Genomic DNA, 15,697 nt, shown 5'->3' on the forward strand with positions numbered 1-15,697 from the left:
TTCAAATATTATGAATAAATATTATGAATAAATAAACGAAATATTCAATCAAATGAGAAAAAGTATTAGTTTTTTTTAATTCCAATAATTTATAGATATTTCCTTCTTTTGTTTACATATACCGGTGACACTAACTTTACAAGCAAAAACCATTTTCTATGTGGTTGTTGTTGAGTTATATTTGTTGTAGTACTAACTTTACCTTGTTTGTTCTACCATGGGTTGTTACCTTAAGAACTACCTATTAAATTCATTAAATCTAGTAATGTCCTAGACAGAATTTGCATTAAATATTCCTTAATATGAATTAATTTTTCACCCTGACAGAAGATAGTTTCTGCATTTATTAAAAAGCTGTTTGTGTTGTTTGTTTGTACCCATGGTAGAACAAAGAAGGTAAAGTAAGTACTACAACGAATACAACTCAACAACAACCACACAGGAATTTGTTTTTATTTGTAACGTCCCAGCAAACCAAATGTCGGATGTCCGACATGTCTGAACAATTTCGGAAGCAACGTCGTTCAGATTTCGTTTCGATTTCTAAACGATTTTTCGCAGCGGAAATAGTTCAGATTTTGTACCGATTTCGATCGATTTCGATCCGACATTTTGTTCCGAAATTATGTCAACCACTTCATACAACTTTCGTTAAGATATCGTTACGATTTCGGATCAGACATCGGACGTATCGTCCGAATTTTGTTCCGATTTCGTTAAGATGTCGGTACGATTGGTTTGCTGGGGTGTCAAAGATAAATGTAAACAAAATAATAAAATGTCTATAAATGATTGGAATTTAAACAACTAATATTTTTTCACATTTGATTGAATATTTTGGAAAACATGAATGAAAACTCGTTAGATTTTTAATTTGAATGTTTTCATATCATTCCACTAAATACATTTTTTCTCGCAGAAAGTATAATTCTTACAAATATGTTTGAGGTCGCTGGAAATTCAATGAAAAGCCGTTTCAATCTCTTGTTTTTGAAATCAAAAAACACATGTTTATTAGGGTTTTTTTCAAACTTTTTAAAATACCACACCATATTAACAAATGTTGTACCGCCTCTATACGCGGCGTTTTAGTTTGCGGCACGTCGTTCGGACTTGGAGGAGGATACATGTCATTTTTATGAAGAAGTCTTTATGGGAAATAGTTTTTTTCTGATGAATATATTTTTCTCCAAAAAATATATATCCCTAATATACATCGAACATAGAAATAAATATAAAAAATGTCGTATGGAATTTGACACTAACATTACAGCCCAGTTCAGTCAGCTGTTAACTTTTCTTGCTCTACCATGGTTTGTACCCAGCAGACAATTTCATAAAGTTTTACAAAAGTTCGCCAAAATATGGGAAACAAATATTTTTTCTACCATTGACTTTCTCACCACGATAAAGCAAAAATAAATTTAATTTATTCATGATATTTTTGAGTCTTTTTATACCCTACACCACTATTTGGAGAGGGTATTATAAGTTGGTTTTGGCCAATAAGTTTGTAACGCATCGAAATAATGGTCGTCGACCCATACTTATATATACCAAAATTAATGTCTCGACGAGCTGAGTCGATCTGGTTATGTGGTTCGTCCGTCAGTCTGTCTGCAATTTTGATAGAATCGTTGATGGGGGTCGCGGAGGGGAAAAAGCCTATTGATTTTGGTGATGGTCGGAATGGGCAACAAACTTATTTGGAGAAAAAGTCAACGTTTTTTTCCAAAGCGAATATCTCAGCTTCTATAAGGGATATACCAGACGCAAAACTTGACAATGAAAGTAGAAAACGTCACCTTTCGAAAGATGTGATATCACAATAGTCGCAAATAAAACCCAACTTTTCATTTTCGCGATTTTAATTAAAATGACGAATATCACAGCTTTGATTGGCGACATTCCAAAAGCAAAGCCTGACTATGAAAGTAGAAAATCCCATCTTTACAATGATACGAATTAGATTGGCATGGGTGGCCAAATAACGGAGATATCACAATAGTCGGCAATACATCCCATTTTTCCATTCTTTTGAAATCACGCTACAGGTCGCAATCGGATCGTCACGAAATGTTTGTGGTTAATGGCGAAGAAGACTACTGATTTTTGTACTTGCCGGATAATACTCGTATTCAGGGGTCGGAATGGGCAAAAAATTTATTTGGAGAAAAATTCAACGTTTTATTCCAAAACCTGACAATGAAAGTAGATAATATCACCTTTCTAACGATGTAAAGTGGGACATACTGGAAAACGGCACTCCTTGTCTTGTCTCTTTTCAAACTGCCGCAAAATCTATACTTCGGTACCAAAAGATGGTATGAATAGGAGTTTCGTACAGAATACAGGGCAGTCAGTAGCAACAAAATCGCTTTGGAAAAATATTGCGTGATGCAGAGGGAGGAGAAATTTATTTTTTGAAGAAAAAAATAAAGCAGGATTAACGTGAGAATGAGAAACTCCAGATGTTCAGGATTCAGAATGAAGTGCGAAAATTTTACCAGAATGTAAAACACCGGATTAAAGGGTATGGTGAGGGTCCATTCTTCTGCAAAGATAAGACTGGTGGCGACATGCCGATAAGGAGTATGCATCAATTGATCAGCAAAATGTTGCTGTAGTCGGCTATGTTATATTTTTTCAAGGACCATCAGGGCGTGGACTGTTTTGAAACTATGTTTCCACGCATCATCAAGTTGTTGAGGTTTTCAAACACCTTTTTTCACTCACCATCAATATTGGAGGAATTTAAAAATAATTTTTCATGTGCCTTTTAGACGTGGATAGTTTTGAAATATGGTGCGTAAACCATCAATTTTGGGGTATTTTTCAGGGACCTTTTAGGCGTGGACTATTTGGAAAATATATTTTTAAGGTGTGGTCTATTTTGAAGATATTTTTTTTTAAGGCGTGGACTATTTTGGAAAATATTTTTTCAAGGCGTGAACTATTCTGAATAAAATGTTAAGTCGTGCACTATTTTAAAAATATTTGTGCAAGGACCAACAAGGTGTTGGCTATTTTAAAAATATTTTTCACTATTTTGAATTTTTTTTTCAAGTACCATTAAGACTTGGACTATTTTGAAAATAATTGATCAAGGTCATTAAGGCGTGGAGGATCATAAACATAATTGTTCAAGGACATTTTAGACGTGGACTATTTTGAAAATATATTTTCAAAGCGTGGACTATTTTAAAAATATTTTTACGTGGACTGTTGTAAAAATAATTGTTGAAGGACCAAAGCGTGGAAAATATTTGTTCAAGGACCATAAAGTCGTGCACAATTTTGAAAATTTTTATTCAAGACTATTTTGAAAATTTGTATTTAAGACTATTTTGAAAATTTTTATTCAAGTCGTGCACTGTTTTGAAAATATGTATTTTTTAAGTCGTGCACTGTTTTGAAAATATTTTTTTTATTTGGAAAATATTTTTTAAATTTAATTTAGAAAATATTTTCCAAGGCGTGCATTATTTTAAAAATATTTGTTCAAGGACTTTTTTTGAAAGGTCAAGACTATTTTGAAAATTTGTATTCAAGACTATTTTGAAAATTTTTATTCAAGGCGTGCACTGTTTTGAAAATATGTATTTTTTTAAGTCGTGCACTGTTTTGAAAATATTTTTTTTTATTTGGAAAATATTTTTTAAAGGCGTGGACTATTTAGAAAATATTTGCCAATGAGTGCACTATTTTAAAAATATTTGTTCAAGGACCATCAAGGCGTGTGCTATTTTAAAAATATTTTTTCAAGGACCATTAAAACGTTAACTATTGTGATTTTTTTTTGTTCAAGGCGTGGACTTTTTTAAAAATATGTTTCAAGGATCATTAAGTATTAAAACACTTCACATTTTAAAAATAATTGTTCAAGAACTTTTTTTCAACCTCAATCGGGCTTGGGCTATTTTAAAAATATTTTTTTTAAGATCGTCAAGGTGTGCACTATTTTAAAAATATTTTCCAAGGAGCATTAAGACGTGAAGTATACTATTCTAAAAGTATTTTTCAAGGACCATTAAGGCGTGGACTATTTTGAAAATATTTGTTCAAGGACCATCAAGGGGTGGACTATTTTAAAAATATTTGTTGAAGAACCATATCTTTTAAGGCCATATTTTTTTAAAGCGTGGACTATTTAAAAAATATTTTTCAAAGACCAAGGAAGGCGCGGATTGCTGTAAAAACAATTTTCAAGGACCATGGCGTGGACTGTTGTAAAAATAATTTTTTAAGGACAAAGGTGTGGACTATTTTAAAAATATTTTGCAGGGACCAAGGCGTGAACTATTTTAAAAATATTTTTACAGGGACCAAGGCGTGAAATTTTTATTCAAGGACCATCAAGGCGTGGACTATTTTGAAAATTTTTATTCATGGAACATCAAGGCGTGGACTATTTTGAAAATTTCTATTTAAGAACCATCATAGTAAACGCCTTGATGGTTCTTAAATAGAAATTTTTAGGTTATGGCCGAATCATGGGCGCTATGAACTTTATATTATATATTTGAATACTGGACTATATAGTAGACACCCTAAGCATATCCGCATTGCCATATGCAGATCCTATGACTTCCCCCGATGACATAATTACAGCTTAAAGTACTCAAAATATGCAATTTTTACAAGGTCCGTCGTATATTTTCTATATTTTTTTGATACATACTCACCATAACTACTTCAAATACGATTTGTATCGAGCGTACAACATCTCCTTAATATTTTTATGTCAAAAAAAAACACACAAAAATATTTGTTTGTATCCGAAAATAACGATAGTCTAGGTTAAACTCGTAAAAACCGATTTTGAGCTATATCTCAAAAACAAGAGCTGATGGAGAAAAACCGGGACCGGATTTGAAAATAACTCGCCGATTTCATCTAGAAACAACTACAACTTCATCTGAAACATTCAACTTTTTCAATTTTGTTGAGCAGTGTAATCAATCCTTTTTTGAAAATTTTCTTTAAAACCCATTTAGACGTAAAATATTTAAAAAAAATTGTTAAAGAACCATTAAGACGTGGACTTGTTTAAAAATATTTTTCATGCACATAATGTCAGGAAGTATGCACTTGCCCTTTCGTAATTGGTCCCTCGAGAGCAAAAAATTTAAAACGATCTGCACTTTTGCAAAAAATGTTGCAGTTGTGTGGGGGTACCCGAAGGAGTGGACCGATATAGTGTGTATTCGAAACTAATATATACCTGAAAAAATTGCAATTGTGTGCAATTTCTAATCCTATTCGTTATTTCTCAATTAATAATTTTGTAACTTCATATATTGGTTGTGTGTTCTTCATTTTACAGTTTTTGCCCACTGTTCCCTGCTGCAGATAAAAAACTGTTGCTCTTCCCATCTGAAATCTGAAAGTTCTCATTGTTTTTGACACTTCTGACACTTTTCATAAAATGGACAACAAACAAACGATGCATTTTGTATGCATAACGTAAAGATTAATTGTTTTAAATTGGAAAACAGATTGATAAACCAACCAACCAACAGAAACAACAACAACGAGAACAAATAACACATTCAATGTGTGTAAATATTTACAAAAAGAAAAATAAACTTTTGTTTCATTTGGCTGCTCTCGTTTTCGTTATCGTAGCTATTTTTTTGTCTCATTCACAGTGTAATTAATGTTATTCCATCAGTTTTTGTTTTTGGTTTGCCTCTACGACGTGCAAAAAACCAGCACACATATACTCCACTCTGCGCAGGGCCATCCACAAACAGTTCCAAGCAAAGCAACACATAAAGGACAACGGAATTTTTCACCACAAATTTACGTTTGGTGAATTAAAACGAAGGAGCGAAAAATGAAATAGCCAAATGAAAACAAGAGCATAGCATTTGTGCAAAAATCATACCAGCACCTCAGTACGGTTCCGTGAAGTTGTCATTAAATCATCGAAGGGTTTCATCTATCTTTGTGTCATTGTTTATTTATTCTACAATCAAATTTCAATAATATTTATTAATACAAAAAAATAGTAAAAAAACGTAGTAAAAGACTTCCCACGAAAAATACATAAAAGTGTTTAACCAAAGGCTATTGTGAATGGAATTGATGCATTTAATGCCTAAAAGTATGCTTTGAAAACCAGAGAAACACAAAACCTGTGATGTGTTAGAAAAAAACGAAAACGAAATATTTCTGATTTGTGCGGGTGTGTGTGCCAGGATTCTTCTTGTTCTTCTTCTACTGTTTCTTTGGGGATACCAGAGAGCGTGAGAGAGAGTGTTTGGAGTATTTCAGAGAATATATAAAAACCCGAGAAAACTTAATGTACTTTCAATGTAAATGACTGCGTGTTTTGTGTGTCCCATTGTTGTTGTGTTTTTGTTGCTTTTACGGGAAATGAGTACGTACGTGTTGGTGCAGGACATGCTTGCTGGTTTACGCGGTCTAGTGTTAGTGTGTTGTACGGTCAACATTAACGTGCGTTCTTAAATCACTGAGCATCACCGAGTCCAAAAAAATAAGAAAAATAAACGCAAAAAGAGCCTCATCATAGAAAGAAAGTGGTTGTGCTGTGAATAAACAACAGATCTAAAGAGCTTACAAAAATCCCTCTGAGTCTTAAACAACTGCTGCTAACGGCGGCTTTAATTGGCCAATAATAAAACTTAAGTGTTTTTAATTAACTACTTGCCTGCCAAGTACATTGAAGCAACACTGTGTCACCATATTGTTTCAAGGACTTGCTCATAACGTGTAGCTGGCGATGTGTGTATGTGTGTGAGTGTTGGATACAAGAGAGCCCAGATGGATTTGTGTGTTGTGTATGTCAACTAGCCGCCCCGACACTGTTGCAGAATAACCATTTGCTTTTGCCCAAAGTTAACCCAAAATCCAACTGACTTCTCAACTCATCCCACCTTATAATAAATGACAGTTAACCAGTGAGTCAACTAACGAAACAACCCATCCCACCATTTGAATTGGAAAAGAGAGAGCGCTATACGCTTTACCTTTTTGACAATAGAGAAAAAAATCAAACACCTGAGCTCAAGATTTACGAAATATATGTATTTTGTGCCTGTGACGTCTGGCCTGGTCGAGTCCGTGCGAGTGTGAAATTTAGAGAGTGTTCAAAATTCATCTCTCTATATTTGCGGCAACAATTATAAACACCCGCCAACGTATGCCACATACGCTCACTTTGTTAATTGTTGAGCTGCCTGGCTGTCAAATCAAATGCAAATACTATGTTCGTTTGTGTGAGTATGTGCGTGTAAGGAAGGAGAATTATTAAGCATCAACTACCACACGTGCTTTTAACTTAAACAAGCGATAAAAATAACTTACCCTTAACTAAAATTCATTTTTTGGTCGGAGAGAAATAATAAAAAAAATCTACAAAAACAAATATAATAAAAACAAAGTTAAAACCAAAACCGAGCTAGCAACCGAGGAGGCATTCAAGGTAGGTAAACAATTATTAGATCTTCTTAAAAAAAACTTTGGAAGTCCACTCTTCACTATTTATTCCCATGAAAAATCGAGATAATATACCATCAGTCTTTTAGGTCAACGAGGACATCTTGAGGGGATCAACAAGTAAAAACGCGTTAAGTTCTACGGGGCCAAACATTTTATACCCTCCACTATGAGTTGTTTTGAAAAAAATTTAATAATTAGTTTTGCCATTGCCCTGTATTAACAATTTCCCCAAAAAAAATTGTATCCACTTTGGGTCCAAAAATGTGACAAAGAACCCACAAAATATCGGTCTGTACTGTTACAAGGGGGCTATACTAAAGTGTGGATCTACACCAAAAATTCTCTTTAGGAATGTTTTATACTCCTAAGGAAGTCTAAATACCAAATTTCAGCCGTTTCGGTGTAATAATGTGGTTAAAACATTGAAAATATCGAAAATCTGGAGGTACCTTTCTATGGGGGCTATATCAGCCATTTTGGTTACATAATGTGGCTAAAACTATTAAAATATGAAAAATCGGGAGGTACCGTTCTATGGGGGTTACACCACAACGCTGACCTTCCTGAGAGAAAGTTGTGTAGCCCCACAGAAGACTAAATAACAATTTTCAGCCATTTTGGTGTGAAAATGTAGGTAAACCTTTCAAAATACCGAAAATCGGGAGATACCCGTTCTATATAAGCTATATCAAAACTTGGACCTATGCTGACAAATTTCGGGGAAAAAATTTTGTAGCCCCAACGAAGACTAAATAACAAATTTCAGCCATTTTGGTGAGAAAATGTCGCTAAAATATTCAAAATGCCGAAAATAGGGAGGTATCGGATCTATTAAAACGAGGACCTGTATCTGGGAAAAATGTTGTGGCACCAACGGATACTAAATAACAAATGTCAGCCATTTTGGTGAGAAAATGTCGAAAATCGGGAGGTAACCGATCTATGGAAGGTATATCCAAACGTGGACTTATGCTGACAAATTTCTGGAAACAAATTTATAGCGCCAACGAAAACTAAATACCAAATTTTAGTAATTTCAGTGATAAAATGCCCCTAAAACCTTCAAAATACCGAAAATCGGGAGGTACCCTTTCTATGAGGGCTATATCAAAAGGTGGACCTGTACTTACAAATTTCTGAAAAAAAAAATTGTGTAGCCACAACAAAGACTAAATACCCAATTACAGCCATTTCGGTGAGAAAATGTGGCTAAACCCCTCAAAATACCCAAAATCGGAAGGTACCGTTATATAGGGGTTACATCAAAACGTGGACCTATAGCAACAAATTTCTGGGAGAAAGTTCGGCGCTTCCAACGAATAATAAATACGAGTTTTAATCATTTCGGTGAGAAATTGTCGCTAAAACCGTTAAAATACCGAAATCGGGAGATACCCGTTCTATTGGGAGCTATATCAAAACGTGGACCTATGCTGACAAATTTCTGGGAAACAATTTTGTAAGCCCAAGGATGACCAAATACCAAATGTCAGACATTTCGGTGATAAAATGTCGCTAAAACCTTCAAAATACCGAAAATCGGGAGGTACCCATTCTATGGGAGCTATATCAAAACGAGGACCTATGCTAACAAATTTCTGGGAAACAATTTTGCTGCCTCAGCGAAGACTAACTACCAATTTCATCCATTTCGGTGAGAAAATGTCCCTAAGACCTTCAAAATACCGAAAATCGGGAGGTACCCGTTCTATGGGGGGCTATATCAAAACGAGGACCTATGCTAACAAATTTCTGGGAAACAATTCTGCTGCCTCAGCGAAGACTAACTACCAATTTCATCCATTTCGCTGAGAAAATGTCCCTAAAACCTTCAAAATACCGAAAATCGGGAGGTACCCGTTCTATGGGGGGCTATATCAAAACGAGGACCTATGCTGACCAATTCCTGGGAGAAAGTTCTGTAGCCCCACCGAAGAGTAAACACCAAATTTCTGTCATTTCGCTCTGAAAATGTAGCTAAAGCCTTCAAAATGACGAAAATCGGTGGTATCGTTCCATGGGGGGCCATAACAAGACGTGGATCTATGCTGTGAAAATTCTGGGAAACAATTTTGCAGCCCCAACGAACACTTAATACTAATTTCAGCCATTTCGGTAGGGAAATTTCTCTAAAGCCTTCAAAATACCGAAAATCTGGAGGTACCCTTTATATGGGACCTTTATCAAAATGTGGACCTGTACTTACAAAATTCTAGGAAAAAAATTTTGTAGCCCCAACGAAGACTAAATACCCAATTTCAGCCATTTCGGTGAGAAAAAGTGGCTAAACCCCTCAAAATACCCAAAATCGGAAGGTACCGTTTTATGGAAGCTATATAAAAACGGGGACGATGGAGCCCATTTTCAATAACAAACATCCTAGGATTAGTTGAAACTTCTGTACCAACTTATAAAGCTCAATCTTAAATATTGCTAAATGTATCTGTATTCGACAGACAGACGTTCTGACGGACGAACAGGCGGACAGGCTTATATCAATTTTTAATTTTATGCCGATCAATAATACTTACTATAGTGTCTCCGACGAATAAATCTATATTATGCTAGAGGCTATAAAAATGTGGATCATCGAAGTAATGATTTCTCTGTCTGACTGGCTGGTGCGCAACGGATCAACTTACCTTGCCCCCTTAGTAATATTTTGTTCAAACTTAGATCATGTTTAAGAATGGGCCATATAGATCCACTCCTTAGGTTACCTCCCCAACAAAAGTTCAACATTTACCCTAAAAATGTCGCGCACGACAACTTTTGAAGTGAGTAACCGATTTGGTCCAAACTTTGCATAGGTTCACTTCTTTGTGTATCTCACACCCAGAATTTAAAAATTTGTTCACAGGAGTGTTTAAATAAGTTGAAATAAACATATGTCTCGGATCGTTTGGATTTTTTTGCAGCAGGTTGTCCAAAAGTTACGACGGAACACAAACACATAATAGCCTATATAGATTTGCTGAATGTGGATATACCGCCGATAAATAGCTGTGCCTTGCGTTATATGACCGACATTAGATTACTTGTAGAGGGTAATAACCTTTTGGTGTTAAGGAACTTCAGTGCTCATAATTAGTTTTAGCATTCCGTCCAAGCCAATTGATGGCCCTACACGCAGAGAAAAAAATATGATTGATCCAACAATATTCGAAGAGCAAAATATGTATTGTAAAGATATTGTTAAATTCCAAATGTAGTATTGTGATTCCAACAATTGGGTTTTGTTAAATCCAAAAATAGTTTTTGTCAACTGGACAATAGTTCTCTCTTTTCTTCGACAATTTTTTCTCTTCTCTCGCTATCGATGCCGTGTTGAAAAAAACAATTATGGTGAGTTTTGTTTGTATGACATGATGCATTTATCTTTGTTTTTGTGTGTATGTATACCAACAATGAGACTCTTGTTTTTATTTGTTTCTGTTTTGTTTCATTCTTCTATCTTCATTGTGCTTTGAGGTTTGGTGTTATACCGGAGTTTGTTATGGTGTTTAATTATTCCTTATGTTGTGGTGGGTGCTTGTGGCTTTTTGTTTGTCTTTGTTGTCAGCTAATGCAGCCAACCATGTATTGTGTTCATCAATGATTGCAATATTATACGCGACATTTATATCCAAGTTATGTGAAAAGTGTATATGAGAAGTATATACACTCAAATCAAAAATTTCTGGGCTGGTTTCCTGGGTTGACAATACTTTTTGTAAACAAAATTAGATTATGATAGTTCCTACAATCGGTATTGTTAACGATTTTTACAATATTGCGGAAATTCGAAAGTTGTTTTTGTTTTCTATGTTTGGAACAAAAGATGGTATTTTTGGATTTGGATTACAATGTTTGAACAAAACAAATACATTTTTGGAACCAAAACAAATATTTTTGTTCCAACAAAAGCGAAAAATATTTTTTCTCTGCGTGTACATTTTGCACGGTGAACAAAGGCACTCCTACGAGGATAAGAGGAGATTGCTACAGTTCGCCAGACATCAGCATTGTGATGTGTCCAGGTAACCTTTTATTTCCCATATTTCAGATCATCTTCCGATTCCTAAACTCTGATCGCCGCACTTTTCTGATGCATGAATAAGCTGATTGACAAGGGTTCAAAGAATTTGCCAATCACCACTTTTCTCAGATTCTCGGATAGCTGAGATGATTTTCCAGGACATTATCACAGCCGCATCCGCTCGCCACACAAATACCCGAAATCAGATCAAATTTCAAAGTAGAGGCGACGGGTATTGTAAATGAACTTGATGAGCTTCGTAGTACGAACCCTGAAAACCCAATAGTTAGGAAAGATATTCTTGAATAATGCTCCGCAACTGGATGAACCAGGAGTTGAGTATTTATCAAGTATACTCAAACTATTGTTAGCCAACCATATTGTACCAGACGCCTGGAAAGTTGACAGGAAGCCAGACAAGGATGGCAGCGGATGTGAAACGTAAAGGCCGATCTCCCTCTTGTCGCCAGTAGCATAGATTTTAGAGGCACTACTCATCCTGAGTCGACGTTACACAGTTTCCCAACATCGGCATGGATTCCGGAAAATGCACAGCACCACAACAGCTATACTCCATGCATTATGTCATATCCACACATCTTATTCGAGGAATAAACCAGAATAGGCCGTGACCTAGACCTATCAAAGGGCTTCGATACCGTCAACCATGCCTCGTCGTGTTTAAAACGTTGCATAATCAACTAAAAGAATTCAGATATAAGTAGTCTCGCTACTGAAGTCAGGCAAGGATGCCAGCAGAGTTGAATCCTACAGGTACTGTTGCAAAGATTTTAGATAAGCCATTGATGATAAGCCATTTCCCAGTTTCCCAAAATTAACATGGATTCCGGAAAATGCACAGCACAACAACAGCTATACTCCACACATTACGTCATATCCACATATCTTATTCGAGGAATAAACCAGAAAAGGCAGTGCGATCGAACAGTTGTAAACGCTCTTGACCTATCGAAGGTTGAAGCGTTGGATAATCAACTAGTCCTTAGTTTAATTCAGAAACAAGAAGTTTCCAAGGCGGGGTGATATCTCCGGAATGTTTAACATCTACCATTTTGAAAATTTTCCACCCTCCAGACGGCAAGGATGTATGCGGATGATTATACGATCTTGACATCAGGTCTATCGTCGATTACATATGTATGTGATAGGTTAAAGGTTTGCAAACTTGACTTAGTGCAGTTTTTCCATGTGAAGAATATGAAAATATCCGCCGCTAAATCCACTGCCATACTGTTCACCAACTGGACGGCTGAAATGAGGCTCTCCCTGAACATAGTGGTCAATGGTGTCTTGATACCAACCATTAACTATCCCATGATATTGGGTATAACTAAGTAATCCATTATATTGGGTATAACATTCGGCAGCACGATTAAGTCGTCGCGCAAGCCACAGCTATTTGCAAAATGATCAGAAGTGGGAATAAGGTTCTAAATTCGCTGGCCGGTAGCACTTGGGTCCGGTCTGTGGTAAGCTTTGCGGAGCCAGTGTAATATGCAAAAGTTAGCACAACGCAGTGGAAGTATATTCAAACCTCTCCCAGAATGCAGCCTGACAACTGCAACAGGGTGCCTGCTCATGTAATCAGTGGACCATCTTCATGGGGAGACGAAGATTTTACTGATACATCAACATAACAAGATCATACCGATGCAGTACCTACTTACCGCCGTAACTATTCCTGCAACAATTAAGTGGACATGCTACACCCACCGAGGTACGTCAGGAGAGATCTTCATAATCTGGAGAGAGATGTCAAAATGTATAAGCGAGAACCTCTTGATCAAATAGCCTAGCCTTGCGCAGGCGGTACAAAGGTGCCATGATGAAATTATAAAAAATAGAAATAGATCTTAAAAGATACAGTGTGAATGCCGTATTCGGAGACCATCCCCACCCATCGCAGCAGAAGAATGCCAACAGCCTTGGCAAACACGTGAGGTTTTAGCTCAGTAAAGATCCAGCCGGCCTAATTCATAATGGGCCAGAATTGATGGCACGATATACAAAACCTGCCCTGCATTTGGATTGGGACCGTACGACACGCTGTATTTTGTTTAGCTCCCAAGCTTACCCTACCCACCTGTCTTGATTTTTTTATGAACGCAGTTAATTTAGGTTGCAGAATTTTCGAATCTGAACACGTAGGACCCAGAAACAGAAAAAATTAATAAAATATACGTACGAACATAGTTTCCATTCCATAACTCATGAATTAGGTATCAGATTTGCCCGAAACTTTGAACTTTTAAACATTTGTTTTAAACGTACATTCAATTCAACAAAGGTCTTTGCCGAACAACACCCTCAAAAATCTCAAAATTGTAGCACAAGAGCTGTTCGAGGATCGATTTTAAATGTTCACCGTTGGTACTCCCTGAGGTCCTGGTTACAGCGATAAAATTTGTTCGTTGGCAAGTCCATTCTCCCTGACAATATTGGTTCGAAAACTCTAAAAATCTTACCGTGCAGGGCACGGTAACCATCGAAAGGGGTAACTGACATTGGTCCAACCTTTGCACATCGTAATATTTCTCTTAAATTTAAATCAAGTTCGAAGATAGGCTATATCGGACAACTCATTCCAGTACATCTGTGACGAAGGATCAACATTTTCTCTTAAGTGCAGTTTTAGGGCTCTTCGAGGATTGTTTTAAAATTTTCTACGAAGGTAGTCTTTGAGATTCTGATTGGAATGATGTAATGACCCAAAAGTTCCAAATTTAATCTAGTTCGAAAAAGGACAACTTAGTTCAACATATTCGCTAAAGTGCAGTTTAACGGCTCTTCGAGGATTGTTTTGAAATTTTCTCGGAAATTAGTCCTTGAAATTCCGATTATAATGATGTAATGACCCAAAAGCTCTACGGTTATTAAATCAATTTCAAAAACGGACAACTTAGTTCAACATTTTTGCTTAAGTACCGTTTAAGGGCTCTTTGAAGATTATTTTGAAATTAGTCCTTGAGATTCTGATTAGATTAGTGGGAAAGGCGATGCTTCGTGACACAATGACCCAAAAGCTCTAAAAAATTCTACGGTGACCAACTAAAATTGCAGATTGGCACGATAACTATGGAAAGGAGTGACTCCAAAAATTAGATCCAGTTCCAAGATGAATTATTTCGACCCATTCCTTCAGGTACCTCCTCTGCAAAAGTTCCACACTATTGGGCTTTAATCCATTTTAAATCCACATATCTGGGATCGTGGTGAAATTTTAATAGCGGGTAGTGGTCGTGACTGCAACATTACAATTATTTTTGCTGAGGGACACCAATATTTATACTTTGTTCGCATTTTGGAAACTTCCTACGAAAATGCCATTTCTTATTACTTGTTATACCCTCCACCGCCAGTTGTATTAAAGTAAAACCGAACAAATAGTTTCCTTTCGTTTATGAAGAAGACTAAATACCATATTCCAGCAATTTCGGTTAAACAATGTGGCTAACTTTCGAAATGGGGGCTATATGAACGTTTGGACCTGTACGGACAAATTTCGGGGGAAAAGTTTAATACCACCAATGAAGACTAAATACCAAATATCAGCGAAATTTCGGCGGAATATTGAAGCCACAACTTTCAAAATACCGAAAATCGGAAGGTACAGTTATATTGGGGCAATATAAAGGTGTAAGTCTATACCTACAAATTTCAGGTGGAAAGTTTTGCACCCTCAACGAAAACTAAATACCAAATATTGTGGACATAACCTTCAAAATACCGAAAATCGGCAGGTACCGTTCTATGGGGGCTATATTAAGGCGTGGATTTGTACCAACATATTTCTAGGAGAAAGTTTTGTACCACCAACGAAGACTAGATACCAAATTTCAGCCATTTCGGAGGAAGATTGAGGCCACATAACCTTCAAAATACCTAAAATCGGAAAGTACCGCTCTATGGGGCTATATGAAGGTGTGGAACTGTACGGACAAATTTCGGGGAAAAGGTTGTATACCAACAACGAAGACTAAATACCACATTTCAGCCATTTCGGTGGAATATTGAAGCCACAACCTTCAGGTATAGTTCTATGGGGGCAATATAAAGGCGTAAATCTATACCTACAAATGTCAGGTGGAAAGTTTTGCAGTTCAGACATTTCGGAGGAACATTGAGGCCACAACCTTCAAAATTCCTAAAATCGGGAGGTACCGCTCCATAGGGCTATATGAAGGCGACCGA

The 15,697-nt window shown here is 36.3% G+C and overlaps 1 protein-coding gene across 4 annotated transcripts in view; it reads left to right on the forward strand.

The window, feature by feature from the left end:
- Positions 1-5,395: 5,395 nt before the first annotated feature.
- heph (polypyrimidine tract-binding protein 1 heph) overlaps positions 5,396-15,697 on the forward strand; it is a 757,797-nt gene continuing 747,495 nt past the window's right edge. For 2 of the 4 annotated variants that reach the window (XM_073961236.1, XM_073961240.1), the window contains exon 1: positions 5,396-7,450. The gene's annotated coding sequence lies outside the window, so the exon portion shown is untranslated. The remainder of the gene's footprint in view (positions 7,451-15,697) is intronic. The other 2 variants (XM_073961239.1, XM_073961242.1) reach the window with 2 other exon arrangements.

Source organism: Musca autumnalis, unplaced genomic scaffold, assembly GCF_047663935.1.
Source record: "Musca autumnalis isolate F117 unplaced genomic scaffold, ASM4766393v1 scaffold_1, whole genome shotgun sequence".
NCBI classification, from domain to species: domain Eukaryota; kingdom Metazoa; phylum Arthropoda; class Insecta; order Diptera; family Muscidae; genus Musca; species Musca autumnalis.